Source organism: Gorilla gorilla, chromosome 5 (assembly GCF_029281585.2).
Source record: "Gorilla gorilla gorilla isolate KB3781 chromosome 5, NHGRI_mGorGor1-v2.1_pri, whole genome shotgun sequence".
In the NCBI taxonomy this organism is placed as follows: Eukaryota; Metazoa; Chordata; class Mammalia; order Primates; family Hominidae; genus Gorilla; species Gorilla gorilla.
Window position 1 is genome coordinate 175,381,971 of NC_073229.2, and position 23,919 is coordinate 175,405,889.

A 23,919-nucleotide genomic window follows, 5' to 3' on the forward strand; every position below is an offset into this window, starting at 1 on the left:
AGGAAATGTGGTACATATACACAATGAAATACTACTGGTTCGTGAAGAAGAATAAAATCATATCATTTGTGGCTGGGGTCAGTGGCTCACTCCTATAATCCCAGCACTTTGGGAGGCTGAGGAGGGCAGATCTTTTGAGGTCAGGAGTTCGAGACTAGCCTGCGCAACACGGCGAAACCCCGTCTCTACTAAAAATACAAAAAAATTAGCCAGGCATGGTGGTGCGTGCCTGTAATCCCAGCTACTCGCCCAGCTACTCAGGAGGCTGAGGCAGGGGAACTGCTTGAACCTGGGAGGTGGAGGTTGCAGTGAGTGGCAATCGTGCCACTACACTCCAGCCTGGGCAACAGAGAGAGACTTTGTCTCAAAAAAAAAAAAAAAAAAATATATATATATATATATATATATATATATATATATATATATATATAAATCATATCATTTGCAGTAACATGGATGGAACTGGATGTCATTATGCTAAGTAATATAAGCCAGGCATAGGAAGACACAAATTGCATGTTCTCACTCACAGGTTGGAGCTAAAAAACTTGATCTCGTGGAAGAAGAGAGTAGAACGATAGATACCAGATGCTGGGAAGGGTATGCAGGTGGAAAAGGGTAGATGAAGAGAGGCTGGTTAATGGGTACAAACATACAGTTAGATAAAAGAACTAAGTTATAATGGTCAATAGCAGACGATGGTAACTATAGTTAGCAACAATTTATTGTATATTTCAAAGTACCTGGAAGAGAGGACTTAAAGTATTACCAACACATAGAAATAATAAATACTCTTCAGTATCTACTTCCCAAAAAAAGAAAAAATAAATAATCATTATGGGGTGATGGATACCACAAATACCCTGACTTGATCATTACACATTCTATGTGTGTAACAAATACTCACATGTACCCCGTAAGTATGTAAAATACTATAAAAGAAAAAAAGAATATAATTATTGACTTCAAGATCCCATTTTGGGGCCAAGCAATGTGGCTCATGCCTGTAATCCCAGCACTTTGGAGGCCGAGGCAGGAGGATCATTTGAGCCCAGGAGTTTGAGGCCAGACTGGGCAACATAGTGAAATCTCATCTCTACAAATAATTTAAAAATTAGCCAGGTGTGGTGGCACACACCTGTGGTCCCAGCTACTCAGGAGGCTGAGGTGAGAGGATCACTTGAGCCCAGGAGGCCAAGGTTGCAGTGAGCTGGGATGGTGCCAGTGCATTCCAGCCTGGGCAACAGAGAGAGACCCTGTTTCAAAAAAAAAAAAAATCCTATTTGGGTCTTTCTTGCTGTTATTAACTTAAAAACTTAAAAAGTGTGAGTATAGCTTACTCACACTTCCCATTTTACCTAAGCTCCTAAGGAGAGCCTCAGGTTGGAGCATATGCAGGTGAAGAATCTAGGACAAAACACTTTTCTGTAACTTACCCAAGGAAATGCCATATGAATATTAGCTTTGAGTGTTTCAGTGTAACCTGTCCCTGGCAAACATTTCTTATGGTTTCTGCTGTTACATTGGGTACCCTTCCTTCTTGTCTTTTGAGGTTAGATATGTTCCTCCTGACGAAATTGTTAGCAATTTCTTTTAACGCTCTTTTAACATTCTTTCTTTTTTTTTTTTTTTGAGACAGGATCTTGCTCTGTCGCCCAGGCTGGAGTGCAGTGGCACGATCTCAGCTCACTGCAACCTCTGCCTCCCGTGTTCAAGTGATTCTCCTGCCTCAGCCTCCCAAGTAGCTGGGATTACAGGTGTGCACCACCACATCTGGCTAATCTTTTTATTTTTAGCAGAGATGGAGTTTCAGCATGTTTTCCCTCCTGGTCTTGAACTCCTGGCCTCAGGTGATCCACCTGCTTCAGACTCTCAAAGTGCTGGGATTACAGGCATGAGCCACTGCCTGGCCTTTTACATTATTTCTTGATGATCAATTGAGTGGACTTGAAAGTCAAATTACCTAATTTGACTTTAAGATACCAGATTGCTAAACCAGTTCTTCCAAAAGCAGAGAGCTCAGGCTGCCCCAGGTGGCCAGCCCTGGGAGAGTGGGGAGCAGCCACAGCTCCCCCCGTAGCCCACCCCCAGCAGGTCTTCCAGGGTGGCTTGGGGCTGGCCTCACCACCAGGAAAGGGATAAGTCTGCAGACCTGTATCCTGGTCAAGACTCAATTGGCTACAAAAGAACTTCCCAACCAGCTCCCAGAACCCAAGGACGGGAGGCTCAGATGCCTCCCAGAAGGAAAGGAACCCAGGAACTGGACCAGTTTATGGACAAAGGCAGCTGCCCCCTGGGTTTCTCTCTTCCCTCTTCTGAGAAGTCATCTGTTTCTCTCTACTGTGTCTACTTCACTCTTCTTTCTATGCAGACTGGATTGTTTCATTGCTGCTGAAAGTGTGCTGAAAAAAAAGGTAAAATTCCAGGCACAGATGATATCCTTCTAGGCAAGGACTTGGCATCCCTGAATTCAGCTGTGTTCCCTGAAACCAAAGAGTGTAGGGACAGGAAGAGCTTTGTAGGCAGAACAAATGGCATGCGCAGAGGTATGGAGGTGGGAGAGGCGTGGACAGATTCAACGGCTTCCACACTGGAGTGAAGAAGGGAGAGGAAGGTAGGTGCAGATCCTGGAGGGCAGGAGTTGGGATTTTACTCTGAATGTAATCGGAGGAAGCGGAGGGGTCTACTGAAGAATTCGGAGTGAGAAATTGACATGACCTGATTTGCATTGTAGGGGGATGACAGGAGAAATTCAGCAGCCTCTCAGGATTAGAGGCAGCCAAGAGGTCCCCAGGGTTTTAAGCAGATACAAACGTCAGGAGCAAGCAGGCACAGAAACAGTCATACATGCTGTTGTGTGAGCAAGACCGGTGAAATCCTAGCTCTCTAGCCTTTTGGAGCAGAGATAGCTCACACAAAAACCCAACCCATGACAAATATGACAACGTTCTGAGGACAGGTAGTCAGCAAGCCTTCTCTAACAAAAATCCTTCATTAAATGTGACTGAGTGGGGGTGGGAATGGAGGGGACACACTACCGGGTTTCTAGAATTTCTATACTAAGGAATCACTCTGAAGGTGTTGGGCTACTGAGTTCATCTGTGCACGCATTTGTACATGAGGGTAAGTGCTTATGTAGCTTTCTAGCAGGCACTGTCTTTATCACTTCGTTTGCCAATTGAAAATGATCTTTGCACTCCAGCCTGGGTGACAGAACGAGACCCCATCTCTTAAAAAATGGGGTCAGCGGTGGCAGTTCATGCCTGTAATCCTAGCAATTTGGGAGGCTGAGGCAGGGGAGGATCACTTGAAGCCAGGAGTTGAAGGCTAGCCTGGCAACAAAGTGAGGCCCTATTTCTTCAATCAATCAAATAAAAAGAAAATGATCTTTGGCAGCTGAACCCAACCTCTCTACCCCACTGCAAGGCCCCATTGCAGTGGTCCCTATACAAAAAATATTTACATATATATATATATAAAAGAAAATGATCTTTAACACCCTTCTGCTGATCAGTGAATCCTCTAGTACAGATTTTTTTTTTTTGAGATAGAGTCTTGCTCTGTCCCCCAGGCTGGACTGTAGTGGCGCGATCTTGGCTCACTGCAACCTCCACCTCCTGGGTTCAAGCAATTCTCCTGTCTCAGCCTCCCAAGTAGCTGGGACTACAGGCGCACGCCACCATGCCCAGCTAATTTTTGTATTTTTAGTAGAGACAAGGTTTCACCATATTGGTCAGACTGGTCTCGAACTCCTGACCTCAGGTGATCCATCCGCCTCAGCCTCCCAAAGTGCTGGAATTACAGGTGCAAGCCACTGTGCCCAGCCCCTCTAGTACAGATTAAATGAGGTATCTGAAGTACCTTCTGTGGGTGGAGTTTTGATTAGGGCCTGGGCTTCTTGTTGTTGTTGTTGTTTTTGAGACAGTCTCTCTCTGTCACCCAGGCTGGAGTGCAATGGCGCGATCTCAGCTCACTGCAGCCTCTGCCTCACGGGTTCAAGCGATTCTCGTGCCTCATCTCCTGAGTAGCTGGGACTACAGGTTCACGCCACCACACCCGGCTAATTTTTGCATTTTTAGTAGAAACAAGGTTTTGCCATGTTGCCCAGGCTGGTCTTAAACTCCTGAACTCAAGTGACCCGTCCCACTTGGGATTACAGGTGTGAGCCGCTGCACCTGGCCTTCACTCTTTTTTTTTATTGTGGTAAATATACCAATAAAATTTACCATTTTAATCATTTTAAGTGTGCAATTCAGCCGTATTAAATACATGAATATTATTGTGTAATCATCATCACTACCATCCATCTTCAGAACTTTTTCATCTTTCCAAACTAAATCTCTGTACCTATAAAACACAAATGCCCCATTATCCCCTCCTCCCAAACCCTGGGAAACACCAGTCTACTTCCTGTCTCTATGAATTTGACTATTCTAAATACCTCATATAAGTAGAATCATACAATATTTGTCCCCTTCTGTCTGGCATATTTCACTTAGCATGCTTTCAAGCTTCATCTAGGTTGTAACCTGTATCAGAATTGTATTCTTTGTAAAGGCTGAAAAATATCAGGATCAGGGTCTTGGAAATGTTAACTAACAGCTCCTAGAATGTAGATTAAAGTTAACCCGCACGAACATACATATGTCACACTGGACATCTGTGCTGTAATGTAAATTAGGACAATATAATAAGGGGGAGATTGTAAGGGCCTAATGATAACAGTCTGCCGCGGTGACAATGGTGGGAGAGAAACAAGTACCAAAAGCTCTCAGGAGACAGAATGAATCAGGTTTCATTACTGGATGAGGGAGATGTGGAGTTTGGCATGACTTGAAGTTTTCTGGCTTGATGAACTAGCATGATATGAAATACAAGAGAAAAAATAGGCTTATAGGAAAAGGAGGTGAATGCACTTTGATGTTCTTGTTGACGTGTGCTGAGGCAACTGGATAGTGTGTTCTGGATCACAGAAAAGAGACTGGGCTAAGGTACACTTTTGGGCATTCTCGGCAAGTAAGTGGCTGCTGGAAGATTCCAGATTTTGCCACTTTGGCAAATAAAGATTATTTCGAAATGAAGGCATTTGAGAATAGATTTTTTTCCAAACTTCTTTACCTGCCTAAAAGCAAAGCTTCCCAAGAGAGGCCATAAATTCCCTGTCCTGGAGCAGAGAAGGGATGTCAGCACCACACCCAGACAGACGTTGTTGCAAAATGATCACATCTTACATCTAGTCTTCTAAGGGCAGTTTATCTTTCCTAAGAGTCATAGATTTTTCTACAAGTATCCCTAACCCTCCTCCCTCCTTCTGTTAAGGGGATACACAAGCCCACAATTCTAATAGCCTCCTTGAATCACATTTTTCTGGGCATTCCCATACATATGTGAATAAAAATCTGTCTTTTCTCTTGCAGATCTGTCTTTTGTCTGTTTAACTCACAGACCTCAATAAAGGTAAGATAAATAAATAAAGGGCAAAAGAAAATTTTTTCCTCCCAAACGCTGCTAAAGTTGTAAAAGGGGCTGAGTTCACTTAAGAAGGAGATAGATGGGCAGGCGCGGTGGCTCATGCCTGTAATCCCAACAATTTGGGAGGCCGAGGTGGGCAGATCATTTGAGGTCAGGAGTTCGAGACCAGCCTGGACAACACAGTGAAACCCTGTCTCTACAAAAATACAAAAAATTAACTGGGTGTGGTGGTACACACCTGTAATCCCAGTTACTCGGGAGGCTGTAGCAGGAGAATCGCTTGAGCCCAGGAGTCAGAGGCTGCGGTGAGCCGAGATTGCACCACTGCACTCCAACCTGGGTGACAGAGCAAGACTCTGTCTCTAAATAAGTAAGTAAGTAAATAAATAAATAAATAAATAAATAAATAAATAAATAAATGGAGATAGAGAATGAGAGAAAGGAGAAGGCCTAGGATGGGGCCTTGAGGAAGAGCCACATTAACAAAAAATCAAAAATAAGTCTGCAAAGCAGTCCAAAGGGCAGTGGCCTAGAGATAGACAAAACTGGGAAGAAGAGATTTCCCAAGGGAAGTGGTCAACAGCGTCAAATGCTGCGGGGTATGAACAAAGATAGAGGCAGAGACGTGTTCTCCGTAGGTGGCAGCCAGGACAAACAGACAGCAGCCTGCTGGAGTGGCAGGCACAGACACCATATGGCAGAGCATTGGGGAATGAGGCAGAGGTGAAAACCTAGTGCTATATAGACTGTTCTTTCAAGAATCTGGATTGTAAAAGAAAAGCAATCTCTTTGGTCACTGAGCAAAGTCTTGCGGTTAATTTTTTTTTTTAATGTATGGGTGTGGTAACAAAATGTATAACACAAAATTTATCATCTTAAACCATTTCTAAGCGTATAGGTCAGTTGTGTCAAGTACATTCACATGGTTGTGCAACCAACTTCCAGAACTTCTTTTTTTTAATTAAAAATAAATAAATAAGGCTGGGTGTGGTGGCTCACGCTGTAATCCCAGCACTTTGGGAGGCCGAGGCGGGCCGATCACGAAGTCAGGAGATCAAGACCATCCTGGCTAACACAGTGAAACCCCATCTCTACTAAAAATACACACACACACAAAATTGGCCAGGCGTGAGCGGCAGGCGCCTGTGGTCCCAGCTACTCGGGAGGCTGAGGCAGCAGAATCGCTTGAACGCAGGAGGCGGAGATTGCAGTGAACTGAGATTGGGCCACGGCACTTCAGCCTGGGCAACAGAGTAAGACTCCATCTTAAAAAAAAAAAAAAAAAAAAAAAAAGATGTTAGACAAAAAGCAAATTCGAGTTCAAAATAGGTCATAAAGCAGCACAGGCAACTTGCACCATCAACAATGCATTTGGCCCAGGAACTGCAAATGAACATACAGTATAGTGATGGTTCAAGAAGTTTTGTAAAGGAGACGAGAATCTTGAAGATGAGGAGGGTAGCGGACAGCCATCAGAAGCTGACGACGACCAATTGAGAGCAATCATCAAAGGTGATCTCCTTACAACTACCCGAGAAGTTGCCAAGGAACTCACTGTCGGCCATTCTATGGTCGTTTGGCACTTGAAGCAAATTGGAAAGGTGAAAAAGCTCCATAAGTGGGTGCCTCATGGGCTGAGCGAAAATTTTAAAAAATCGTCATTTTGAAGTGTCATCTTCTCTTATTCTACACAACAACAACGAACCATTTCTCAATCGGATTGTGACTTGAGACGAAAAGTGGATTTTATACAACAACCAGTGGTTGGACTGAGAAGAAACTCCAAAGCACTTCCCAAAGCCAAATTTTCACCAAAAAAAGGTCATGGTCACCGTTTGGTGGTCTGCTGCTGGTCTGATCCGCTACAGCTTTCTGAATCCTGACGAAACCATTACATCTGAGAAGTATGCTTAGCAAATCAATCAGATGCACCAAAAACTGCAATGCCTGCAGCTGGCATTGGTCAACAGAAAGGGCTCAGTTCTTCTTCACAATAGCATAGGACTGCATGTCGCACAACCAATGCTTCAAAAGTTGAAAGAATTGGGCTACGAAGTTTTGCCTCATCCGTCATATTCACCTGACCTCTCACCAATTGACTACCAGGCGTCTTGACAACTTTTTGCAAGGAAAATGCTTCCACAACCAGCGGGGTGCAGAAAATGCTTTCCAAGAGTTCGTTGAATCCCAAAGTACAGATTTTTACGCTACAGGAATAAACAAACTTATTTCTTGTTGGCAAAAATGTGTTGATTATAGTGGTTCCTATTTTGATTAATAAAGATGTGTCTGGGCCTAGTTATAATGATTTAAAATTCATGGGCCAAACCCACAATTACTTTTGCGCAATCCCACCAACAGTGCACTAGAGTTCAAATTTCTCCACATCCTCACCAACATTTTTTATTTTCTGTTGTTTTGAAAGTAGCCAGGCTGGGCGTGGTGGCTCACACCTGTAATCCCAGCACTTTGGGAGGCCAAGACGGGCAGATCACGAGGTCAGGAGATCGAGACCATCCTGGCTAACACGGTGGAACCCCATCTCTACTAAACAAAATACAAAAAATTAGCCAGGCGTGGTGGCGGGCGCCTGTAGTCCCAGCTACTTGGGAGTCTGAGGCAGGAGAATGGCGTGAACCCAGGAGGTGGAGCTTGCAGTGAGCCAAGATCGCGCCACTGCACTCCAGCCTGGGCGACAGACAGAGTGAGACTCCGTCTCAAAAAAAAAAAAAAAAAAAAAGTAGCCATCCTAGTGGTTGTGAGGTGAGTCATTTGAGTATCATTTCTATTTATTGAAGAAATGTCTATTCAAGTCCTTTGCCCTTTTACATTGGGTCATTTGACTTTTTTGTTGTTGAGTTGCAGGAGTTCTTTCTGTATTCTGGATAGTAACTCCTTTTCAGGTACATGATTTGTACATATTTTCTGCCACTCCGTCAGTTACCTTTTCAGTCTTTTGATTGTGTTCTTTAATGCAAAGAAATTTGTAGGGTTTTTTTTGTTTTTTTGAGACAAAGTCTCGTCCTGTTGCCCAGGATGGAGTGCAGTGGTGCAGTCTCGGCTCACTGCAACCTCTACCTCCCAGGTTCAAGCAATTCTCCTGCTTCAGCCTCCTGTGTAGCTGGGACTACAGGCACGTGCCACCACACCCGGCTAATTTTTATACTTTTAGTAGACATGGGGTTTCACCATGTTGCCTAGGCTGGTCTCGAACTCCTGACCTCAGGTGATCCACTGGCCTCTGTCTCCCAAAGTGCTGAGGTTACAGGTGTGAGCCACCATGCCCAGCCAGTTTATAGTTTTGATGCTGTCTGATTTACGCATTTTTACCATTGTTACCTATGCTTTTTGTATCATGTCTGGGAAACACTTGCCAAATCCAACGTCAGCTTTTCCCCTGTTTTCGTCTAGGAGTTTAATAGTTCTAAGTTTTATATTTAGTTCTTTGATCCATTTTAAGTTGCTTTTCATGTATGGTATAAAGTAAGGACTCAATTTCATTTATTTGCATATGGAAATACAGTTTCTCCAACACCATTTTTTGAAAGGCTGTTCTTTCTTCCTTGAACGGTCTTGGCATCTTTGTCAAAAGCCATTGAGCTGGGTGAAGTGGCAGACATATGTAGTCCTCACTACTCAGGAGGTGGGGGTAGGAGAATTGCTTGAGGCCAGGAATTCAAGGCCAGCAAGACCCCATTTCAAAAAAATAATAAGAATTTAAACAAATCATTTGGCCGTACATGCATGGGTCTATTTCTGAGTTCTCTATTATATTCCACTGGTTTATATGCCTGTCTGTATGCATACCATATTCTTTTGATTACTGTAGTTTTATAATAAGTTTTGAAATCAAGAAGTGTAACACCTCCAACTTTGTTCTTTTTCAAGATTATTTTAGCTATTCAGGGTCCCTTGAGAGTTTATATAAATTTGGGGATAGATTTTTCTGCCATTGGGATTTTGATAGGGGTTGCATTGAATCTGTTGATCTATTTGTGTGTGTGGTTTTTTGTTTGTTTGTTTGTTTTTTTAAGATGGAGTCTTACTCTTGTTGCCCAGGCTGGAGTGCAATAGCACAATCTCGGCTCACTGCAATCTCCTCCTCCTGGGTTCAAGTGATCTCCTGCCTCAGCCTCCCGAGTAGCTGGGATTACAGGTGCCTGCCACCACACCCAGCTAATTTTTGTATTTTTAGTAGAGACAGGGTTTCACCATGTTGGCCAGGCTGGTCTCAAACTCCTGACCTCAGGTGATCCATCTACCTCAGCCTCCCAAAGTGCTGAGATTATAGGTGTGAGCCACCGTGCCCAGCCTATTTGTGTAGTATTGATATTTTAACAATATCATGTCTTTCAATCCATGAACATGAGAAGTCTTTTCATTTATTTGTGTCTTCTTTCATTTATTTCAGCCATGTTTTCAATGCACAAGTTTTTTTGCCTCATTGGTTAAGTAAATTCTGAAATATTTCATTCTTTTTCATAATAATTTTTCTGTTAATTTCCTATTCAGATTGTTCATTGTTAGCATATAAAAATGCAACTAATTTTTGTATGACTTTATATCCTACAACTTTACTAAACACATTCATTCTAACTGTGTATGTGTGTTTGTATGTGTGTAATCATTAGGGCTTGCTGCATGTAAGCCCAGATGATCTGTGAACACTTCCTTTCCAATTTGGTTGCCTCTGTCTGTTTATTTTTAAGCCTAAAATAGATTTCAACATTTCTATAAAAGATAAAGTCAATAGAGGAAGTGATTAAAGATGGGGGTGGGTGAAACTATCCATGGAACCCATGTACTGGCATTAGCCTAGTATTCAAATAGCAGCTTCTGTTACCTCCATCCACCAGGATGCTCCAATAAAGATACAAGAGTTACCTGTATGGTTGAGTTTGAGAATTAATGAGATCCCAGTGGAGCAGAAAGACAGGAAATGCTCTGTTTGGGGCTAAAAAGTTGGAAAACCCAAAGTGACTCTTTTCCAGTGTGTTAACAGTTCCTACCTGCAGAGATGCTACCTGGACACACAGACAGAGGCACAAACCTCCCGGAGTGGATGAGAAATCTGCGTGATGGGCATGCAGTGCACAGAGGACAACATGACCAACGACCTCTTCATCACAGCTATCTACTATAGAGGGCACAAAAATGAAATGGTGGACAAAAATACAAGGCCCAACATTACAAACTAAACAATGGTTTCATATGAGAGATCTACTATTTAATTATGATATGAGGGAAAAAAAGGAGACCACCTATTATTAAAGATCAAAGTGTCAGCAGAGGTCATATCCTACAGGCATTGTGTCTTCACTAAATTGGAGCTGAATATGATTAAAATCTTGCATTTAAAAGTGGAAGTGTTTTAAAGCATTTCCTTCCCTCCTTCCTTCTTTCCTTCCTTCCTCTCTCCCTCCCTCCCTCCTTTCTCTTTTCTTTCTTCCTTCCTTCCTTCCTTCCTTTCTTTCTTTCCTAGACAGAGTCTTCCTGTCACCCAGGCTAGAGTGCAGTGGCACGGTCTCTGCTCACTACAGCCTCTGCCTCCTGGGTTCAAGCAATTATCCTGCCTCAGCCTCCAGAGTAGCTGAGACTACAGGTGTGCACCACCACGTCTGGCTAATTTTTGTATTTTTAGTAGAGAACAGGGTTTCACCATGTTGATCAGGCTGATCTCGAACTCCTGACCTCAGGTGGTCCACCCGCCTTGGCCTCCCAAAGTGCTGGGATTACAGGTGTGAGCCATTGTGCCTGGCCAAAGCATTGACTTCAGTGAAATGATGGGGCCTCAAAAGTTCTAAAAATGTGTGGCCCCTCAAATTCTTTTTGTGTATGTGTGTGTGAGCCAAAGATTTATTTCTTAATTTCTTGCATTTGAAGTACTCTTGGATGACATCCTTGGCCTGAGACTCCTTGCCATAGTCCTTAACTACTACACAACTGCAACCAACCACTTTACAGGGTTTCCCCTCTCTGTCAATTTTGCAGAGGCCTATCCTTTCCCCTAGTTTCTTGCTGTCATCAACCTTAATTAGGTTGATTTGGTGTTCATGGCAAAGGGCCTCCACGACTTGACATACATAGGCTCTTCACAGTTGGGTGCAAGCACACAAAGATGGGCTTGGCACTTGTCTAAGGCTTCGGCAGCTTCATGAATTCCACATGCTAGGCCATCGTGGATGAGGGCGGTCTTCAGCACCTCTTGTAAAGCAGTATTAACGTCCATTACACCTCCAGCAGCAATGCCTTCCTTGGCCATGGCGGTGGGTTACAGGTGAAGCTGAATCTTGAAGGCACCCAAGCCTCCGCCTCCGCACGACTCAGCAGCGGCAGGGAAAGAGCCTCAAATTCTTAGCACGTTAAAAATTTCTGCCTAGATCTGAGAGACCTAGTCTTACCATTGTCAAGCCAACCTATTGTGTCTTTTACAAATATTGACTTTTACAATATTGACTTTAGTTACTGCACTGACTTTAGTTACTGCACTGACTTTAGTTACTGCACTGACTTTAATTACTGCTTCGACATTCCATCTAAGTGGAATTAACTGGAAACTTCTCTTTGGCCTCCCTTGCAAAGTCGTTCTTTCCACAATGGGCTATTTACCTTTCTCTGTTTCTGATGCAAAAGCCTCTTGGGCCTCTAGGGAAACATCTTTCAGATCCGAGGACTATTCTTTTTTTTTTTTTTTTTTTTTTTAATTTTGAGACAGAGTTTTGCTCTTGTCGCCCAGATTGGAATGCAATGGTGTGGTCTCAATTCACTCCAACTCTGCCTCCCAGGTTCAAGCGATTCTCCTGCCTCGGCCTCCCAAGTAGCTGGGATTACAGGGGCCTGCCACCATGCTTGGCTAATTTTTGTATTTTTATAGAGATGGGGTTTCACCATGTTGGCCAGGCTGGTCTCGAACTCCTGACCTCAGGTAATCCACCCACCTCAGCCTCCCACAGTGCTGGGATTACAGGCATGAACCACCGTGCCCAGCCAAAGACTGTCCTATATTGAACTTGGACATTTAAATGTACATATAATTTGCCACTCCAAAAAATAACTTGAAATTTTCATTCAGAACTATTAGGTCTGAATGTAGGTAGTGTTTTAGTGTCATTGTCTAAAATTCTGGATCCTCTCAGCCCCAAGCATGAAAAAAAGGCCATCGTACCTACAGTTCAATTTCAGTTGTTTTTGGTTGAGCACCTCTTGGTTTTTTTATTTGCAGATGAGATGATCATAGCTGATTCTGCCTCTGTGGTCACAGTACAGGTTCTCCTTGTAGCACCGTCTTCGTTGTGAAGTTGTTCTGTGACTCTGCCTGCCGTTAAATGAACTCATTTCCCACTCACACACCTGCCTCTGAGAGCTTGATGCTGATCCTATTCAGAAACCAAGCAGTGCAGCAGCCTCACAGAATAGGGCTTCAGCCAAACTCGGACATGAGAAACACTGAGGCCTCAGCTCAGATAGGAACAGTAACCACTGAGAATTTGTATTTGCTAAAGTCAAGAAGAATCTACCACAGTCCTCTTCATAAAACATCTGAAAATCCTTAGACTTGCAAATTTACATGTAATTTATTCATCCTTTAAACACAAACACATAGCATTTTTTTAAACACCAAAACCCCCAAATATTTATTATTTCACATTTTCTGAGGATCAGGAATCCAGAAATGGCTTAGCTGGTTGGTCCTGACTCAGGGACTCTTATGAGATTGCATTTAAGCTGTCGGCCAGGGGCTGTCATCTCAAGGATCATTTGACACTGGACTTTACTTCCAAATTCACTGTCGTAGTTGTTCATAGGTATTGGTTCTCAACTTGCTAGGGCAGGAGGCTTCAGCCCCTTACCACACAGGCCTCTCCACTGGGTGGCTTACAAGATGGCAGCCTGCTTTCCTCAGACTGAGAGATGAGAGGGAGGATCCAAGGTGGTAGCACAAGTCTTTAACCTCAAAAGTGATACCAGGGTTGGGCACACAGTCCAACCCTGGTAAAATATGATACATAGCATTTTACTTCATAGCACTAATGCTCAAAGTTGTGGATTAATAGGAAGAACATGCTATAAATAAATGTATATGAATATACTGGGGCCAGGTACTGTGGCTCACGCCTGTAATCCCAGCCAAGGTGAGTGGATCACCTGACGTCAGGAGTTCAAGACCAGCCTGGCCAAAATGGTGATACCCTGTCTCTACTAAAAATACAAAAAGTGGCCAGGTGTGGTGGCAGTCGCCTGTAATCCCAGCTACTCCGGAGGCTGAGGCACGAGAATCACTTGAACCCAGGAAGCAGAAGTTGCAGTGAGCCAAGATCGTGCCATTGCAGAGTGAGACTCTGCCTCAAAAAAAAAAGTATATATATATTTTTGGTAGAGACGGGGTTTTGCCATGTTGCCCAGGCTGGTCTCGAACTCCTGAGCTCCTCAGCCTCCCAAAGTGCTAGGATTACAGGTGTGAGCTACTGCGCCTGGCCTGTACTAGACTTTTACGTGACCGGTGTGTTGACACCAGCATCACCACAGACACATGCGTAATGTGTGACAATGGCTCCTACATCACCAGGCAATAGGAATTTCTCAGCTCCATTATCATCTTATGGGACCACCATCATATATGTGGCCCTTCATTGACCTAACCATCTTACCTGGTGCAGACTGTACTCAAATTAGTAATTAAAATAGAATGAGATGAAACACATATAAATGGAAGTTACCTGTTTTCATTTCCACCTCAAGAGTCCTCTGAGAGCCTGCTGGTTGGGCATGGCCCTGTGTGCAGCACCTTTGTCATTACTTAGAATTGTCGCTCATGGAAAATTCTAGAGAATCTCAGTCTCAGAATTCTTGCATTCATGGGAAATCATGATAGGCTTAGAGTGCAACCAGAAGAGAGAATCTGAATTAAGGGGGCTTTAATGATCATACCCAATGATTATTTTCAAGATAAATAGTTTTCCTCATTTTCTAGGTCCTAAGGACAGATTAATGGGTTGTAATTCATGTTGTTTTCATCAATTTGTCCTCTAGAAAATAAGTTCCCCAAGTGGCTAAGTCTATCATGTTAATTGATCTCATCTCTTGTTTATCAGCTATTGATTCACAGACAAAACTCGCACTTTGAATTGGTGGAAGCTTTTGATTCCACAATGACCAGTGAGATAGATTACATTGTTTAATGTTGGTTTTTCGTAGTTGTTGTTATCGTTTTTGTTTGTTTGTTTTTGCTGTGTTTTTTTTAGACAGAGTCTCCTTCTGTTTACTAGGCTGGAGTGCAGTGGTGCTGTCATGGCTCACTGCAGCCTCAACCTCTCAGGCTCAAGGGATCCTCCCACATCAGCCTCCCCAGCAGCTGGAACTATAGGTGTGGACCACTACTTCCGGCTAATTTTGTTGTTGTTGTTGTTGTTGTAGAGATGGGGTTTCACCATCCTGTCAGAGGTGTTTGAACCAGAGCAACTCCAATTTGAATAGGAGCTGGGTAAAATAAGGCTGAGCTCTACTGGGCTGCATTCCCAGGAGGTTAGGCATTCTAAGTCACAGGATCAGACCGGAGGTTGGCACAAGGTACAAGTCACAAAGACCTTGCTAATAAAACAGGCTGTGGTAAAGAACCTGGTCAAAACCCACCAAAACCAAGATGGCGATGAAAGTGACCTCTGGTCATCCTCACTGCTCATTATATGTTAATTATAATGCATTAGCATGATAATAGACACCCCCACCAGCACCATGACAGCTTTCAAATGCCATGGCAATGTCAGGAAGTTACCCTATATGGTCTAAAAGGGGAAGAACCCTCAGTTCCTGGAACTGCCCACACCTTTCCCAGAAAAACGCATGAATAATCCACTTCTTGTTAAGCAGATAATCAAGAAATAACATAGCCAACGAGGAGCCCGTGCTGCTGCTCTGTCTGTGGACTAGCCATTCTTTTATTCCTTTACTTTCCTAATAAACTTGCTTTCACTTTCTGATATGGACTCACCCCAAATTCTTTCTTGTGCAAGGTCCAAGAATCCTCTCTTGGGGTCTGGATCGGGACCCCTCTCGGTAACAATGCTGCTCAGGCTGGTCTTGAACTCCAGGACTCAAGCAATCTTCCTGCCTCAGCCCTCGAGTAGCTAGGACTACTACAGGCGTGCACCACTCTATCTGGTTTAAATTACATTGATTAGTTTTCCTATTTTGTAGTCAACCCCTTGCCCCACCAAAACAAACAAACGAAACAAAAAAGACAATGCACTGGTTTAAAATACGTCCAATTTATCAAGAGAGTAACTTCATTGTTCTCGGGGCCTGTCCCAGGCAGGCCCCTCTCACCCCCACCCCACAAAGGGATGAATAATTGTGCCAGTTTCTCCAAGGGTCTAGGGGTTCCAGGACACATAACTTAGGCTGCTAGAGGCTCCAGGAAGACCAAGGAAGCCCTGGGGCAAGTTTCCTCGCAGCAAACTGCCTCCATTATCCTGAGATTCCCAGAGCTACAGAGGAATTGAGGAGAATGCATGAGAAGGGAGCAGGAGTGGGAGTCTGGAAAGGGTGGGGCAGATAAGGGACTTCAAATCAGATCAGCAGCTCCCATGATGAATATATGACAAATAAGCAGTATATGGGCAGTGACTGAAACATTTGCAGCTTTAAGAAAGAACTCAAATGAGAGCCAAGCCCAAACATTTTTACCTGCTCCAAACAATTTCCGGAATCCCAACTATGGCTTGGGTGGGAGGGAAGAGACTCCCACTTAATTATCTACATGGTTTTAAGATTTTGGATGACAATATATTTAAAGAAAGTTGCTCTAGGCTGAGCTCAGTGGCTCAGGCCTATAATCCCAGCACTTTGCGAGGCCAAGGCGGGCAGATCCCTTGAGCCCACGAGTTCGAGACCAGCTTGGGCAACATGGCGAAACTCCGTGTCTACAAAAAATTAGCTGGGCATGCAGATCACGAGGTCAGGAGATTGAGACCATCCTGGCTAACACGGTGAAACCCCATCTCTACTAAAAATACAAAAAATTAGCCGGGCGTGGTGGCGGGCGCCTGTAGTCCCAGCTACTCGGGAGGCTGAGGCAGGAGAATGGCGTGAACCCGGGAGGCGGAGCTTGCAGTGAGCTGAGATCGTGCCACTGCACTCCAGCCTGGGCGACAGCAAGGCTCTGTCTCAAAAAAAAAAAAAAAAAAAATTAGCTGGGCATGGTATGGTGGCACATGCTTGTAGTCCCAGCTACTGGGGAGGATGAGGCAGGAGGATCAATTGATTCCAGGATGTTGAGGCTGCAGTGAGCCATAACCATGCCACTGCACTCTGGCCTGGGTGACAGAGCAAGACTCTGTCTCTAAAATAAAGAAATAAAGGAAGTTGCTCTTGCAACTTATACTGAGAAAAACAGTGTTAGAATAGGGGGAAATTATTCTTCAATTTAATTGCTAGTTTTTTCAAACCAAGCCCATCTCATAGTTCTCAAAGAAACTATGAAGCCAGGAACAAATGGTGAATCAGCTCTTTCAGCCGGTTCTTATCATGAGCGGAGAAAGTCCACAGTGTCTTCCTCCCTAGACTGGAGAATGAGATATTTAAAGCTCTTAAATCTCTGAAAATCTGGAGGAGAGGTATAGAGAAACATTTTATATCCTCTTACCTCTTCTCCCTGACACCAAATTTAGGCATACCATTACATAAGAGAGGGGCCAAGATGGAATTCTCTGCATATCTCCAAAGTGTCCAGAAACCATTTTTACTTGAATACAATGAAGTGTTGGAGATCGAAACTCCTCCCATGTAGACGTATTTGGGGCTAGGGCTAGCTCCACCGTCAGCACCCGAGTCTCACTCTGCTCAACAATCAGCTTCTGGGCTGGGTGCGGTGGCTCACGCCTGTAATCTCAGCACTTTGGGAGGCCAAGGCAGGCATGGTATGGTGGCGCAGGCCTGTAGTCCCAGCTACTGGGGAGGCTGAGGCAGGAGGGTCAGTTGAGTCCAGGAGGTTGAGGCTGCAGTGAGCCATAAATGTGCCACTGCACTCTAGCCTGGGTGACAGAGCGAGATTCTATATCTAAAAATAAAGAAGTAAAAGAAGTTGCTCTTGTAACTTGTACTGAGAAAAACAGCGTTAGAATGGGGGGAAATTATTCTTCAACTTAATTGCTAGTTTTTTCAAACCAAGCCCATCTCATAGATCTCAAAGGATCTCATAGAGGTCAGCAGTTTGAGACCAGCCAGGCCAACATGGTAAAACCACGTTGTTACTAAAAATACAAAAATTAGCTGGGGCTTGGTGGCATGCGCCTGTAATTCCAGCTGCTCAGGTGGCTGAGGCAGGAGAATTGCCTGAACCTGGGAGGCAGAGGTTGCAGTGAGCCGAGATCACACCACTGCACTCCAGCCTGGGCGGGTATGGAGGCTGAGGTGGGAGGATTGCTTGAGGCCAGGAGTTTGAGACCAGCCTGGGCAACATAGGGAGACCCCGTCTCTACAAAAATGAAAAAAATTAGCTGGGTGTGATGGTGCACACCTGCAGTCTCATCTACTCAGGAGGCTGAGGTGGGAGAATCACTTGAGCCTAGGAAGTCTAGGCTGCAATGAGATGTGATCCCACTACTGCACTCCAGCCTGGGTGAGACCCAGTGAGACCTTGCCTCTAAAAAAGAAAAAAAAAAAATAGCTTCTAATGTTGGTGAACACTATGTGCTGACAGCTTTAATCATTATTGAAGCTTTTTAAAAATATAATTAGAGAATGGTTATATTAGGAGGCTGAGGCAGGAGGATTGCTTGAGCCCAGGAGTTCTAGACCAGCCTGGGCAACATAGTGAGACCCCATCTCTAAAAAGAAAAAAAGTTTACTTATGTGTTAATCTTGGAGAGCGTCTTGCTGCATTACCTTGAGTGTTGCAAATGTTTACAGGCAAGTGAATATATAATAGTTGTTATTAAATATAGGCCATAAGAATGATATGGATTTTCTAAATTCAGAAAGTATGAACCATGCTCAATTTTGTTCAAATTAAATTTAGTCTAGAAAATGAACATTTAAAACCCCAAAGTCATCCCTTTTTTTCTTTTCTTTTCTTTCTTTTTTTTTTGTGTGTGTGTGTGTGGTTTTTTTTTGAGATAGAGTCTCGCTCTTGTTGCCCAGGCTGGAGTGCAGTGGCACGGTGTGATCTCAGCTCACTGCAACCTCTACCTCCTGGCTTCAAGTGATTCTCCTGCCCCAGTCTCCCAAGTAGCTGGGACTACAGGTGTGCGCCACCACACTCGGCTAATTTTTGTATTTTTAGTAGAAATGGGGTTTCACTATGTTGGTCAGGCTGTTCTCGAACTCCTGACCTCTGGTGATCCACCCACCTCAGCCTCCCAAAGTGCTGGGATTACAGGCGTGAGCCACTGCACCTGGCCCTTTTTTTCTTTATCTGACTCTGAACACATCTTCATGATCCATTAGATTCCAACATGCAACAAACTAGAGCCATGCTACACATTGGTGAGGAGAGAAACAGAGAGGTGAGAGACTCTTGCAGGAGCATCTGGAAATGATATCAGCCAGGAAGATTATAGTTGTGTCCACTACTTCTTCATTGGCAAGATGAAGCCAAGGAGTGAAAGGAGCTTTGTACAAAGCACTGCGGAGTCAGGAAATCTATTGTTTCTGTATTTTATCAAGTCTGATTGTTTCAGAGTTAACAAGCTTACAAGCAAAACAAAATACCAACCTATTAATAAGGTGTTGATCTCTATCTTGGCTTATTTTAATATTAAAAGGGTATTTCAAATATACTGGAAAGTGAAGGAGGTTGTAAGTTGAACATAAACAGGTACCTTGGACCTTTATTTTAGCCCATCTGAAAATACATATTTTATCATTCTTTTTCAGAAATTAAAATTTTCATTTTGAGTTAATTGTGGATTACCATGCAGTTGTGAGAAGTAATACAGAGAGATCCCGTATACCTTTCACCCAGTTTTCCCCAATAGTAACATCTTGCAAAAATAGAGTGCAATATCACAACCAAGATATTGACATTGATACAGTCAAGGAACAGAACATTCCCATCCCATAAAAATCCCTCTTGTTGCATTCTTACAGTAACACCCAGTTCTCTCCACCCTCTACCCTTCTTTAACCCTTAGCTACCACTGACCTCTTCATTTGTGTAATTTTGCCACGTCAAGTCTGTCATATAAATGGGATCATTTGTATGTAACCTTTGGGGATTGACAGGCTTCTTTCAGCAGAATTCTCTGGAGATTCATGCAGGTTGTTGCATATATTAATAGTGTGTTTCTTTTTATTGTTGACTAGGATTTCATGGTATGGGCAGATCAGTTTGTTTAACTAACATGTTGAAGGGCATCTAGGTTTTCCATTTTGGGGCTATTTCAAGTAAAGCTGGTATAAACATGCATGTTCAAATTGTTACGTGAAGCTCCAGGAGTGTAACTGTAAGGTCATATGGTATGGTAGTTGTATGTTTCTTGTCTTTTTTGTTTTTTGGTTTCTTAGTTTTTTAAGAAGCTGCCGGCTAGGCACAGTGGCTCACACCTGTAATCCCAGCACTTTGGGAGGCCGAGGCAGGCAGATCACTTGAGGTTAGGTGTTCGAGACCAGCTTGGCCAACATGGTGAAACCCTGTCTCTACTAAAAATACAAAAATTAGCTGGGCGTGATTTGCGCCTGTAATCCCAGCTGCTTGGGAGGCTGAGGCACAAGAATCGCTTGAACCTGGGAGGTGGTGGTTGCAGTGAGCCAAGATCGCACAGCACACTCCAGCCTGGATGACAGAGTGAGACTCAGTTTAAAAAAAAAAAAAGAAGCCGCCAAACTGTCTTCCAGAGTGACTATGCTATATTACATTCCCACCAGCAATGTATGAGTGATCCATTTTCTCTGCAGCCTCATCAGCATTTGGCGTTGTCACTATTGTTTTCATTTTAGCCACCCTGATCATTGTGTAGTGATATCTCACTGTGGTTTTAATTTGCTTTTCCCAAATTGCACACAATTTATTTGCCACCTGTAGATCCTCTTTGATAAAATGTTGCTTCAAGTCTTTTACCTGTGTTCTTGTTGATTTTTTGTTTGTTTGCTTGTTTTTTTACTGCTGAGTTTTAAGGATTCTTTCTATATTTAGATACTAGTCCCTTGTGGGATATGTGGTTTGCAAACATTTTCTCCCAATCTGTAGCTTTTCTTTTCATCTTTTCAACTGGGTCTTATGTAGGACAAAAGTTTTAAATTTTGGTGAAGTCCAATTTATAGTTTTTCCTCTTATGGATCATGCTTTTTGTATCAAGTCTAAGAACTATCCTGCTTAGCCTTAGCTTCCTAAGATTTTTCTCCTGTCTTTTCTTTTTTTTTTGTTTTGAGACGGAGTCTCGCTCTGTCTCCCAGGCTGGAGTGCAGTGGGGAGATCTTGGCTCACTGCAAGCTCCGCCTCCCGGGTTCACGTCATTCTCCTGCCTCGGCCTCTTGAGTAGCTGGGACTACAGGCTCCCGCCACCATGCCTGGCTAATTTTTTGTATTTTTAGTAGAGACTGGGTTTCACCTTGTTAGCCAGGATGGTCTCCATCTCCTGACCTCGTGATCCGCCCACCTCAGCCTCCCAAAGTGCTGGGATTACAGGCGTGAGCCACCGTGCCTGGCCTTCTCCTGTCTTTTCTAAAAGTTTTACAGTTTTATGTTTTACGTGTAAGTCTGTGATCCATTTGTAGTTAATTATTTTATCAGATGTGTGACATAAGTCAAGGTTAACTTTTTGCCCATGAATGTCCAATTGCTTCAGCACCATTTGTTGAAAGGCTGTCATCCACCATTGAATTACTTTTGCACCTTTGTCTTTTTAAAAAATACATTTATTTATTTATTTATTTACTAGTGACATCTCCATGTGAATACTTTTGAGCCTTTGTCAAAAATCACTTGGGCATGTTTATATAGGTTTATTGCTATTTTTATGATTTTAAAAGCATTTAGCAAGCTAACTTAAAGGAATAGAAAATAAACATTAGATCAGGTTATCCACCTTTCCTTTGTGTATTGCTAGTTGAGATGTTTATCAATTCACAACCTAATCTTTTTTTTTTCTTTTTTCTTTTTTTTTTTTGAGACAGAGTCTTACTCTGTCGCCCAGGCTGGAGTGCAGTGGCGCGATCTTGGCTCACTGCAACCTCCATCTCTCAGGTTCAAGCAATTCTCCTGCCTCAGCCTCCCAAGTAGCTGGGATTACAGGCGCACACCACCATGCTTGGCTAATTTTTGTATCTTTTTAAAGTAGAGACGGGGTTTCACCATGTTGGCCAGGCTAGTCTCAAACTCCTGACCTCAGGTGATCCACCTGCCTCCGCCTCCCAAAGTGCTGGGATTATAGATGTGAGCCACCGCACCAGGCCACAAAGGGATTTAAGTTGGTAGAGGAACATAAAATCTACAGTTCACATCGTATAATATATTGTATAATAGCTTTGTTTTAAGTACGCAATGTTGACTTATTGAAGCAAAGTTGCCAACTTTGAAAAGTCCTCTGCATTTTGCCTGGCACTCAACTCAGTGAAAGTTTATTTAATTAATATGTGAAAAATATATATTTTAATGTTGGATACTTATAGGGTCCTTTGTAGAAGGGATTTGAAATTGTGAGGATTACAGCCACTTGATCTACTCTGGAATGTAGATACCTTCCACATACCTTCTGGTATCTTCTAACAGTGCATCCTGAGAAATTCTTTCTCCATATTGGACACATCATTTACTCTATCTTGGTTCCAGTCCCTCCTTTGTTACTTGAGAGTAATCCTGAATTTGAGTCAGGCACCAATCTTAAACCTTGGTAAATGAAACTGAGATCCAAATAGCTGGCTTTATACTTAACTCCAAAGCAATAAATTCCTTAAGAGTTACAAGGATAGCATTTGCCTATATATATATACGTGATGTATGCCTACAAGTGGCTGAGCTTTAAACTTCATCTGTAAATTGAACATTTTCTGTAGCTTCCATATGAATTTTAGATTATTAAGTACTCATGAATTGAATACAACTGTTAATTCTTCTAGTTTATAATTAGCAAATTATAATTCATGCTCTAAAATAATCCGTCTCAAATCCTCACATAGAAAGTAAAATTCAAATAATTTACTCACAGTTTCTTCCATAGAATTCTCAAGAGGGTAATAACATTATTCTTGGTTATTTATTTTCCAGGCCATGTAAATGTTAATATTCTTATTTGTAAAAAGTAAAATCATATTTTAAGAGATGCGCACATTCTAGTACTCTCTATTCTGCCTGAAACAGCTCTGTGATAAGGGAGTATTAAGAATAACAAATTCACACGAGCACAACATAGAGTGGGAATTAGGTTCTTAGATGACTGGATATCTCTGTGGGAACAACTGGTTCAGAAAGAAGTAGGTGTTTTATCCAGGGAAAACAAAGAAGTTATAATTAAGAGAGAAGCAGTTTCAAAGGTGAAGGTGAAGAGTTGCCAGTCTCAGCGAAGGCTTTGTAACTAGAGAATGAATCTTTAGGGTAGAGTTAACGGTAGATTTTAAACTGTTTTAATAATTAAAATTATTATTGCACTTTGAAGGGGGTGTCTGAATTCAGTTGTAAAATGTTTGACATTTGTGAATTCCTTTAATGTTATATTTGAAAACGTTTTGGTGCATGCACAAGGTGCCCAACTATGACTCTACATTTTATTGTTAAACCTCATGTGACCCGTCTTTCTGGAGAAGTATGTGTGCGAAGTACAGGTTCAGCCTGCTACACAGGCAACATGTATTTGTTTTTGAGAAATCTCAAACTGTGTTTATGAGAGAATTAACCCTCTCAGGGAAACAGCTCTACCAACGACTGCCCCACGGGAGAGGATGTGTGGGGACACCTGCATCCTGCTATTTGGAGAAAAATTGAGCTGCTGGTGAGACATTGAACCAACAACCTTGGACTGAGAAGTGAAAAATAGAGAACACCTGCCTCCCCTCCACCCTGAGGCCAATCCAAGCAATTCCGAAGGCATCTTGGAAGCCCTAGAAAAGAAAACCTCAGTGACTCGATTTAGAACCTTGGAAAGTAGAGTGGTAACTTTGTGCTTGACACATAATAGGCACTTGATAAAAATTTATTGAAAGAAAGAAAGAGAAGAAGGAAAGAAAGAAAAAGAAAGAAAGAACAGAGAAGAAGGAAAGAAAGAAAAAGAAAGAAAGAAAGAAAAAGAAAGAAAGAAAGAAAAGTAAAGAAAGTAACAAACTTTGTAGCATTCGGAAGCACTAAGTGGCATACCCAAAAGGTTGGGCTATTTCATCGCTAGAGGTCATTAATAACACAACCACTTTTCTTTTCTTCTCTTTTTTTTTTTTTTGAGACAGGATCTCACTATGTCATCCAAGCTGCAGTCTGGAACTCCTGGGCTCAAGTGATCCTGCCGCCTCAGGCTCCCAAGTAGC

General features: G+C 42.9%; 1 long non-coding RNA gene and 1 pseudogene across 5 annotated transcripts in view; both read right to left on the minus strand.

Moving 5' to 3' along the window:
* LOC129534289 (uncharacterized) overlaps nucleotides 1-14,265 on the minus strand; it is a 77,831-nt gene extending 63,566 nt beyond the window's left edge. For 2 of the 5 annotated variants that reach the window (XR_008680819.1, XR_010134398.1), the window contains exons 1-2: nucleotides 14,190-14,257; nucleotides 10,482-10,606 (exon numbers count right to left, since the gene is read on the minus strand). This is a non-coding gene — a long non-coding RNA (uncharacterized lncRNA). Of the gene's footprint in view, nucleotides 1-10,481; nucleotides 10,610-14,189 lie in introns of all 5 variants that reach the window. The other 3 variants (XR_008680820.1, XR_008680821.1, XR_008680822.1) reach the window with 3 other exon arrangements.
* On the minus strand, nucleotides 10,755-11,787 carry LOC101142653 (small ribosomal subunit protein eS12-like; annotated as a pseudogene).
* Nucleotides 14,266-23,919: the final 9,654 nt, after the last annotated feature.